Below are 11117 nucleotides of genomic sequence, written 5' to 3' on the forward strand. Positions count from 1 at the left end.
CAATGAGAACAGTGTACACACTAATGCAGCGATTAGCATGTTCTTACTAAGCAGTTCTCTGTGACCGGCTGAGATCACTTGCATGGCCAGTTATGGTCTGTGAATTGGAGCTGTGATTAAAAACATGAGCTTTGGAATAGGACCCAATTCTTCACTTACCTAACAGCTCAGTGGCCTTATGCAAATTACCGAACTCCTCTAAGCCTCCTGTCCTCATGTGTGAACTGTTTGAGTGTTGTTAGAAGGTTGTAGATGAACTAATGGGTGCAAAAACACCTCACACATAGTAAATATTAATGTTTCCTTTACTTGTTTTATTATTCATATTATATTTCCATGCATTGCCACTAGAACACATTTCCTCTTATAAGAAGAGAATAGTAGAATAGCTGCTTAGAAAATGAAGTGAAATGGACCGAGGTGGTAGTTTATCGCCAAAATGAAAGGATGGCAGAGAGAGGAGTACTGGATGAGCACAGTAATTAAGAGAAGGGAAAGTAAATAAAATTTTTGTGGTTATTTTTTTTCTATACTTTACATTCTTTGTACTTTTAAAGTTTAAGATTGTTCACAGAATAGTATATTATATATATATGGGCAGGGGCTAGGAAAGATCCTCAATTATTTGACTATGCACTGATAACATCTTCTGATCCTTCTAAGGAAATTTATACATGCATTGCTGGGCATATGATTAAATTGGCTTCAAAACTGAGAAATGACATGGGCTTTCTAATAATGAAATATTTTACTATTTCCTTTATATTTTTGGATAAGAGCCACTCAACACGAAGACATTTGCCTTTTTATTCTAATTTAGAGATCCCCTTTGCAAATCATTATTCTCACTGACCCAGAAACTAGGGAAACATAGAGAGGGAGATGAAAACAACCAGCTCTTGCACTGGGGATGGAGACGGATTCTGCATGAGCTGTGCTGTGGGATGGTAGGCAAGGCACTGGCCCTCCCCAAGTCTGTCTTCTCACTTGGTAAGAGAGGGCATTAGAAAAACATCTCTAAGATTATGCCTTCAGCTCATAAGGGTCTATGATTCTTTTTTCTTGGGTCAGATCAAAGATCAAGAAGTTGATCATGCCAGGCATGGTGATCCATGCTCGTAATCCCAGCAGCTTGGGAGGCTGAGGCAGGAGGATGGAGAGTTTAAAGCCAGCCTCAACAAAAGTGAGGCACTAAAGTAACTCAGTGAGACCCTCTCTCTAAATAAAATACAAATAGGACTGGGGATGTGGCCCAGTGGTTGAGTGTCCCTGAGTTCAATCCCTAGTACCAAAAAGAAGAAGAAGAAGAAGAAGAAGAAGAAGAAGAAGAAGAAGAAGAAGAAGAAGAAGAAGAAGAAGAGGAGGAAGAGGAAGAAGAAGTCGTCAATCATTAGCCAATAGTTTTTCTAATTGTAAGTGTGATAAGAAATTAGTTTCATGGTTATATTACTGTTCCTTCATGAACCCTATTTTAACATGTTAGCAAGACCTTTGGAAGCAGGTGGTTTTCAATTCTTTCTCCCCAACTCCCATTGACCAAGTTAAGGTGTTAGGGGTGGCTTGCTGGGGCTGTTAGGTGGGCTGGAGTTCCGGGGCACAGCATATGTGAGAGCTGGCTTGTCATTGGCTGGGCCTCAGAAGCACCACCTCTATGTGTTTCTAGGCTCCACTTGCTGGTTTCCTCATTCTGCTAGACACCTTCTGGATAGCGTGATCAATGGCATGAGTTCTTTTACTGTTCCTGCTGCCCACAAATCAAGTTCTTAATAGCCCAATAAAAGCATGAGATTCAGGATAAAAAAAAAAGTGATTGCATTGCTCAGATGCTAATGGACACATATATCTGAAACAACTGATTAAAGACTGGAGAAAGGAGGTCTCGACACAGCATGTGGGTGGCTAATTTACAAAGGTGTGGAGCATTCCAGATAACAGAACATCAGGCACATTTACTTCAAGGAGATGTGTTTAAAATACCCTGCTTTTCCTTACGTATTTTCCCAGGGATTATTGGGACATGGATGGGCTGAGAAAAAGTAAGATGGTTGAGCAATCCTCCCATCAGAGTCTTTCTGCCTGCCAGGTTATAGCCAACAAATGTTCCAACCTGGCAGGTCAAATGCCTCCCCTATATTTCTAGGATGTGTTGTGCAGTCAATAATAAGTAAATCCTAAGATGTGTGATTACATAATGATAGCCACATTCATTCACCTGTCTATCAAAGGAGCCACATTTGAGTTTGAACTCCCTTCCCCTGGGCCCATGAAGTGAAGATGGAGCGTTAACTTGTCGTCTTTAAAATTCCTAGCAACTCTGGGCTGAGTGCACTGAGGTGGAATGTAGTCCCCTTTGCTTAGTAATCCATTAGCGTGAGCACGTCAGTTTTCTATTTATTCCTTAAACCATTAAGGCTCACCTGCTGAGCCTGAGACTACACTTGACAAAAAAGAGTGATAGTTGCGATAAAATAAATATCAAGCCTTACGAAATCTGATGGGTATTGCTTAAAACATAGCGGGGTTTCCTGGAAAGGTGAAGTTGAACCAACTGTTACAAATTGACACAAGGCATCCTGGGCAGGAAGAGACAAATAGAACTCCGTGGTGCTCCAGGACAGAGGCGTTGGCCAGTTGAGCAGAGTTGCTCGAGAATCTCTTCCAAGGGCTCCCACACCTGTCAACAGTGCCCGCTGGGTCTACTGGAAGCTGGTCAGTACATTGGTACTCCACCTTTCAATGGCTTCTTCTTACTCTTTAGATTAAAAATCATACCCCATTTGAATCAAATGTATGATATGTCAAGATCATTGTATTGTCTTGAGCAACCAATAATAAAAAAAAAAAAACTACATACATTTGGGGTTTAAGAAAATTTTAAAAAAAATCAAACTCCTTCCTTGACTGCATGCAGCTCCACAGGGTCTGAGTCTTGCCATCTTTTTAGCTTCACCTTTTACCTCTCTCTCCTTTGCTATAGCACCTGCGATCTTTTTCTGTTCCTCTGCACAGAAAGGAACGTATTCTCTCTTTGAAGCTTGCCTCGAATTCCATTTTCTCAAGGGAGGCTACCTTCGATCACTCAAACCAGGTCAGGGATCTAACTGAATGCTTGCTTGGTTTCCCGTCCTCCTACATAACCTTCAGAATGGTTCCAGAAAGTGTGTTGTGTCATGGAAACATCTGATTCATGTCTGCCTCTCCTACAGCATTTAATCCTACCCCAAGGCAAAGACCACTTCTGGCTGTGCTCACCATGGTTGCCCCAGCACCCACCGTCGTGTCTTGAGAGAGGTGTATGGACAAAAAAAAAATGTAGAAAAGCATGAAGGGCTTTAAGAGAAATAAATCTGGCATTTCTTGGTTTCTTATTCCTTATAGTTAAGGTTTATTAGGCAGCACCTGCTTTTGATCCCATCAGTTTCCATGATTATCACCAATAATTATCATTTTTTTACTACATAAACAGCTTTATTTGCACTGAAATGTTGATGATGGGTATATTGAAATTGGCTATATATGAGGAACTATATTCCACCTGAATTCTGCTTAAAATGAATCCTTGGACAATTGTTTTCCATGATTCCCGACTCTTCCCTCTGGGCATCTTTTTCTTTTTTCTTTTTCTCTTTCAACACTTCCAAAAGGACAGTTTTTGGCTATTTGGCAGCTGAGAAACTTTCTCATTCTGCTTCCTACCTGTAGAAATTTGAAGGACTCAGACATCATTTTTACATCTCCAACACCCACAATCTCTTCTAGGTCAGGATGGCCACATACCTGCCTATATAACTCTCTCAAAAACTCTGTGGGCTTTTTATGTATTTAATTCCAGTACATTCTATATCCCAAAACCACACCCAATTCTTTTTTATTTTAGTATTTTTATTTGTTCTAAATAATTATACATAACAGTAGAATGCATTTTTACATATCATACATAAATATAGCACAATTTCTCATTTGTCTGGTTGTACATGATGTAGAGTTATACAGGTCATGTAACCATATATGCACATAGGGTAATAATGTTTGATTCATTCTACTATTATTCCTATGCCTCCTCCCCTCCCTTCACTTCCCTCTGTCTAGTCCAAAATACCTCTGATCTTTGCCCAACCCCTCATTGTGAATTAGCATCTTCATATCAGAGAAAACATTCTGCCTTTTGTTCTTTGGGATTGGCTTATTTCACTTAGCATAAATATTCTCCAGCACCATCCATTTACCAGCAAATTCCATAGTTTCATTCTTATTTAAGGCTGAGTAATATTCCATTGTGTATATATACCACAGTTTCTTTATCCATTCATTTGTTGAAGGGCACCTAGGTTGGTTCCATAGTTTAGCTATTGTGAATTGAGCTGCTATTGATGTGGCAGTATCCTTTGGGTATAAACCTAGGAATAGGATGACTGGGTCAAATGGTGGAATCCACATGCTGCTTTCCATAGTGGTTGCACCAATTTGCAGTTCCACTAGCAATTTATGATTGTATCTTTTCCGCACATTCTTGCTAACATTTATTGTTGCTTGTGTTCTTGATGATCACCATTCTGACTGGAGTAACATGGAATCTCAGTGTAGTTTTGATTTCTAGTTCTTCATTTGGGCACATTCCATTTCCAAATATTCTAATGCTATACTCCCCCCCCCCCCCAAGTTCAATGGCACATATCTGCACTTAGCAATGACACGGGTGCTACTTCTGCTAGATATTTCCCCGCTGCAAGACAAAGATCACAGTTTTCCTTACCTCCTGTGGTTGTTCCCTCATCACTCACCCTGAGTTTTAAAACAGTCTTTTTTCAGGTTGAACCTACAATCATGCCTAGGATTCTCTTTGGTCTCTGTAGCTATTGTTTGTAAGACACCACTCCACAGCACTGTGGCTTACAGTAACAATAATTGTCATGCTCAGATTTGTAGGATGCTAGATTTGAAGAATAACTGAGATTGACAGGGGTGACTGCTCAAGATGAGGGTCAACAGAAGTCAGTTCCAAGATATCTCCAGGAGTGGGCCTGCTCCATGTGTGTACATTTCAGAATCTACATGCAGCTTTCTGGGTCATACTCTTCACATGGAAGATCCCTAGAGTATAAAAACCAAGACCCACTGCACAGTCACATCTAAGACCTCTAACTGTGTCTTATCAATGAATATTCCATGGGCAATTGCAGATCACATGGCCAAGGCCGACCTTAATAAGATGAGGTGATATACAATGTCCCGAGTTTCCCTCACAGGGCTCTTCCCAGCATGTAATCACATGTATGCTTTCTAATTGGCTTTTATTTTTTTATTGGATTATTGTCCACATCCAGCGCCTCTTATGTTCAACTCCTAGGATAGTGGCTGGCACATACCAGCCCTTAAATATCTGAATGAGTGAATAAATGATAACTTATTTTAAGAAATGTTTCATCCTAACTGCTAATAATGGGTCATTGTTGTCCATAAATTTGTTAATTATATAAAATAATGATGAATATTATGTCAAAAAACCAAGAGACAGCCTAATGCCCACCAGTTTGCAAGCACTTAACTATGTTAGGATGTATGCATACCCAAAATGGAATAACGATTTCTGATATTGTCAAAATGCCTAATATGTGTTGGGTTAATTTAAATAAATTACTTTGTGGCCCATTTAGATCATTGTAAATACTTTTTCAGAAAAATTTTCTCATTGTTACTTTTTCACTTAGCATAAATATGTTTTAAGTTTTAAAACATAGACAAGAAATGGAGTTTTACAGAATTTCAGTGATTTTCTTTTGAAGCCACTTTAAGTATATGCTGATTATTGGCTTAGTGCATCTTATAGATATACCAACTACTACGTCCGTGTGTATTAAGTAAATACGCTTCCAGTTCCAACAGGGACCCACTGTAAAGGTTGATGAGCAATTTGTTTTCAGCCCAGATAGTGTCCCCCATATTGGGTGCAGTTGCCTAAGTGGCTGCAGTAGTTCCTAGGGCCTTTGTTTCCCAGGTACTCCTTTCTAACCTGGCACCCCACCTTTAGGTTTTCTCTGAAATGTGACCTACCTGATCACTTCATCTTAGTGTGCATGCTCATGGCTCCTCAATCTTGTCCTTCAAAACTATAACAGGCCAAACATTGTTAAAAACAGACTATTTGTCAGTTCTCTTCTCCCACATTCTGCCAAAGGGAATCACAACTGATCTGCATGGTATCTCCCATTGTCCCTGTTCTGCTAAAGAGGCAACATGTTCTTCTTGGCAGAGACTTAGTAGAAAATAAAGCAATGAGAGAGATCAAAGAAGGTAGAAAGGAAAAATAATCATGAAAACTCAGAACAGAGGAGGGGCTTTTTTGTGAAATGAATTGAAAAAAAAAATTAATGTCTAAAGAAGGCAAGGCATGAGGGAAAAAATAATAAAGATAATTTTAACAGGTGTTGCTGTGCACTTTAGATTCTTTTGAGGGTCCTTGGAGGATACAAAGATAGAATCTGATTGCTCTTTAATTGGTTTTGTCTATTGAGCAGGGTTGACTGTGTGCAGATCTAGAGCCACACGCTCGCTCACCTATATTAGGGTTACAGTAGATCTGTCAGCGCGTGTAGTCCTTTTGGCATGAGCCTTTAATTCATGTCTCTCTCCTCCTTAGGCAGTCATTAAAGAAGGAAGCAGGCCCATTTGAGACACACTCATATCCCATAGCCCATAGTGAAGTGCCTGACACAAAGTGATCCCCAGTGAGAATATGTCCAGTACACATAACGTTAGAGAAGGTCATGGCAGTTGCCTGGTTCTCTTTCTCCTTGCTTTCCTGGAGCAATTCAGTCAAAGCTGTGTCCCTGGATAAATCTCCTCCAGTAAGTCTCCTCCCTTTTTATTGACATTTCATCAACATCTTTGTATATACTGTATTCTCTTTATGGAATAGTTCCTGATACAAGATATTTCCTGCAGAAGGCCAGTAATCAAGTCTTTGGTTAATTCAAGGGCCCAGAACTTTCCTTCTTAATATAGAATGTGAAAATTCTACAATCAGTGGGAAAAAATGTATGCCAAGTAGATAAAAATCAGTCCCACCGTAGCATAACTCTCCAGAGAGAAGTGATAAAACTGCTTGATGCTTCAGCTAAAAAAAAAAAAAAAAGTAACAAAATATTTCCAGTTCTGGAAACTAAATTTCATTCCTAATGTAAATATAGAAACCTCTGGAGAAGAGGATTGTACTTGGGAGAGAGAAGGAAAGCAAAGGGAAGTGCAGGGAGGGATTTCATCTTGGCTCCCCAGCAGGGACACAGCCCGGAAAATCAACACTTGCTTAAACAGCAGAAAAAAAAAAAAAGCACACTCTTACATTGCTGGTGGGACTGCAAATTGGTGCAACCAATCTGGGAAGCAGTATGGAGATTCCTTAGAAAACTTGGTTGGAACCACCATTTGACCCAGCTATCCCACACCTCGGTTTATACCCAAAGGTCTTAAAAACAGTATACTACAGGGACACAGCCACATCAATGTTTATAGCAGCTCAATTCACAATAGCTAAATTGTGGAACCAAACTAGATGTCCTTCAGTGGATGAATGGATAAAGAAACTGTTATATATATACACAAGGGAATATTACTCAGTATTAAAAGAGAATAAAATCATGGCATTTGCAGGTAAATGGATGGAATTGGAGAATATCATGCCAAGTGAAGTAAACCAATCCCCGAAAACCAAAGACCAAATGTTTTCTCTGATAAGTGGATGCTGATCCATAATGGGGGTGGAGGGGTATGGGAGGAATGGAGAAACTTTGGATAGGGCAAGTGCGGGGAGGGAAGCGAAGGAAGAGGGCATGGGGATAGGAAAGATGGTGGAATGAGATGGACATCATTACCCTAGGTACATGTATAAAGACACGAGTGGTGTGACTGTACTTAGTATACAACCAGAGAAATGAAAAATTGTGCTTCATTTGTGTACTCTGAACTGAAATTCATTCTGCTGTCATTTATAACAAACTAGAACAATTTTTTTTTTAAAATCTGGGCATAGGGCTGGTGTGTACCAGTAGAACCTTGCCTAGCTAGTGTGAGGTCCTTGGTCTCATCCCCCCAAAAAAGCAAAACATTATACTGACTTTGTTCTCCCTACATCCCATCAGTCACCAAATCCTGATGTTTCTATTCCCTCCATAAGCTTAGTCCTCTGTTTTCCTCTTTTCCATTCTGTTGATCCAGGTTACCCATTTTGCTCCTAGATCATTGCAGTAGTCTCCTGATGGCTAAATTGTGGAACCAATTCCCATCCACTATGCCCTTCCAATTCATTCATGTAGCTACTAAAGTGACACCTCTAAAATACAAATTTAGATGCCTTGTTTATTACATGCAACACTTCCCACTATTCCTCAGGATAAAAAAAAAAAAAAACAACATCTGCTTGCTATGGAGAGTGAGAAAATGTGAATGAAGAAGAATCAGCTCTCTCGAGACTCACTATGGAGGGAGCAAAAGGATTGTGGGCAGACTGAAACCCAGGTGGTCAATGGGATCATACTTGTAGGCTGACCAGGATATAATATTGAGAAATGAGAATTTGATAATGTTTAGATGAAAAAAGGGGAGATTGTAATTTCACCACCAAAATTCTCGGGAATGTGAATGTGAATGATTTGGAGCACCATGTGTGGGGAAAATTTCCCTTCTCTGAAATTTCTACTTGAAAATGAATTCTTTCTTAAAGGACTTTCTGCAAGGCAAAAGGAGATTTTTCTTTAGCTGACCTATACATTGTATATTGAATGTGGTAACTAGATAGGGGACTTTTTCAAAAGTACTTGATTCCACATTCCCTTATTCTTATTCCTATTCATATTATAATTCCTATAATATTTTCTATGGAGCTGGCACCCAGGATATTGACCATGACCTCCTATTACCTACTGTCCCTTATGTGTTTGGGAAACTCCTATTCATCCTGCAGAGCACCGGAGTTTCCCCTGAATGCTGATCTCTGGGGACAGACTATACTGTATGAACATCGCTTTCAGTAATTTTTCTTTTGGCCAGAAGTCCCAAACTGACACTCCAGGGGAGTGTTTTTAAAGCACTACTTGGAAATTAGTGCCACCATTTTAAAGTCTCATCATGTGTGCCTGCATGCTGCAGTCACACAGACTGTTTTTCCTTAATGCACCTTGCCCACACCCAAACTCCCTGAAGACTCCTTGGGCCTGCCCTTGTTCCCATTGACTAAAGTGTCCTGTACATCCTTCACATTACTCCTCCATTGCCACTTCCTTTGGAAGAGTTTCCCAGCCCTTCAGATTAAATTAGATCCCACTGATATTCTTTCGGAGCATTCTAGACTTTTTCTTCATTACCTTTATTCATTGGTTATACATGCACGTGTGGTTGCTTAGTATCTGTTTTCCCTAAGTTCCAAGAGAGTGGGAATAATACCACTGTCTTTACTAGTGGATCCACCATGCCCTGCCTGGTGCCAGAGGCTCATGCGAATGAATGGGCAAAGGAATGAATGGACACTGTCAAGAGGTAGGTCTTAAGGAATGCAGAGCCTAATGTGTCAGAAGTGAGGGCTCCTGTTTTATTCTGAGGAGCATCGTAGCCCACCTGCCTCTCCCCATCTAATCATTCTGCACTAGTTTGATTTGAATGTAGTATTCTCAAAGACTGAGCATCTCGAGGACAGATTTCTTTTATTAAATTTTTATCTTCTGCATCTAGCACAGAATTCCAAAAATGGGTATTGACTGGCTAAACTGATCAGCATGAGTTTGCTTTTTAAGAAAAAATATCAGCTTCTTTGCTTATTAGCGTACACATCACACTCTTTCATTCCCTCAAATTATGCAGCCTTCCGGAGTAAGATGAGTATCCGCAATGCCCATTGCAGATGACTGTGTTGGTGAGTGTGAGACATCCTATTAGCTCTGGCCATCAAGTTTCTGTTGGTCTATGGCCTATTTGCTGAATTTTCAAAGCATTGTACAAGCATCATTAACCTTATCATGTCCAATAATTGCAAAAGTAGGAAAAGCATATAATGTGCAATTGGAAAGACAATTATGATAGGACTTAAAGTGAAACAATTTTAGACGAGTTTATACCTATCAAGTATTTGTGGAATATTTGGCTCCAGATAAATATTTTTATCCTAGAGGAAAAGCATCTTAATTCACGTGAGGTTTAAAAATCATAAAGGTCCAGAGTTCACACACGCCTCATCAGTGAGCAAGGGCACATAATTAATTGACCAGAAGGCTCCCTGGGATTAATTAGCAGTCGTATGTGAAAAGGTAGGGTTCAGACATGCAGCACAGAGGGTAGAATTCTAGAATGACCAGTTCCTGGATTCACAATTTGGTCAGTGCAGGAAGATCATCACACTGTCTAATGAAATTGTGGGGGCTCAGGGATCTTCTGCTGGCCACAGAGGGCTCGTGCACATCTGGCTGTTACCGGCAGAGGGCAGCAATATGCTGTGCGTGTTCCATTTGCATCCCAGATTAGCAAACCCCCAAGGACCTAGAAAGAAAGTGGGCATCCCAAGACTCTCCTAATTCCTTTACTCTGGGTGTCCACCCTGGTCTGAGTAATGGCAAACACACATCTTTTACATTCCAGTGGCCTTTGGCTCATCCGAAATAGAGAAATGAATACACAACTAGGAGCTGCCATCACAGACAGGAAGTAACTTTAATTAAATATTGTGAAAGTTGAAAAGTTTTTACAGCTTGAATTTTTGCAAAAAAAAAAAAATTATAACAATCTCTACAGTAGTTAGGTTCTCTAACAATTGAACTGTACAGTGTGTGTCTATTCAAAAAGTTTTGATAAGAAGGTGAAAGGTTAGTAGATTTAGAGATGACTTCACTAAGCTGCATCCTAGGACAATGTCAGGCCAGGGCTTGTTACGCAATCCAGTCATCCAGAAGCTCCATTCTTCCCCCAACACTGAAATCTCAATTTAATTCTCTATTTCATCTTCTTCTTAAAGCCATATTCTGTATTTAAGGGGGACATATCTTAAAGGAACTCATAAAACTTTTGTGTAGAAGAAAGAGGGTCAGAAGGCCAGAATGTCTTTTCATCTAATCAATATAAATAGGAGCAACAAAACA

Source organism: Urocitellus parryii, chromosome 1, assembly GCF_045843805.1.
Source record: "Urocitellus parryii isolate mUroPar1 chromosome 1, mUroPar1.hap1, whole genome shotgun sequence".
In the NCBI taxonomy this organism is placed as follows: Eukaryota; Metazoa; Chordata; class Mammalia; order Rodentia; family Sciuridae; genus Urocitellus; species Urocitellus parryii.